The sequence below is a fragment of the Carassius auratus genome, unplaced genomic scaffold, assembly GCF_003368295.1.
Source record: "Carassius auratus strain Wakin unplaced genomic scaffold, ASM336829v1 scaf_tig00013214, whole genome shotgun sequence".
In the NCBI taxonomy this organism is placed as follows: domain Eukaryota; kingdom Metazoa; phylum Chordata; class Actinopteri; order Cypriniformes; family Cyprinidae; genus Carassius; species Carassius auratus.
Window position 1 is genome coordinate 1 of NW_020524379.1, and position 311 is coordinate 311.

Sequence of the window (311 nt, forward strand, 5' to 3'; positions counted from 1 at the left end):
AAATCGCGATCAACCACCCTTTAACTTCTGTTTTCAGCTATGATAAAAGCTGTTTAAATATATGCTGGAGTAAAAAAAAAAACAGTTGCATTATATCCTGTAGGCCAAAAAAAAACACACACACAAAAAACAGTCATTATTTATAGAAATGTTCTTTATCATATTTGTATATAAAAAGCATAGGCATCATTTCTGGATGTTTTTCTCCACTCTTTTTCTACAGTGACTCTCCCTTTGACTGAGTATCTGATTGAAATCCAGATCAATAGCATGGACAGTAGCATCACTGATCAGCTGAGGAACCTTCTGAT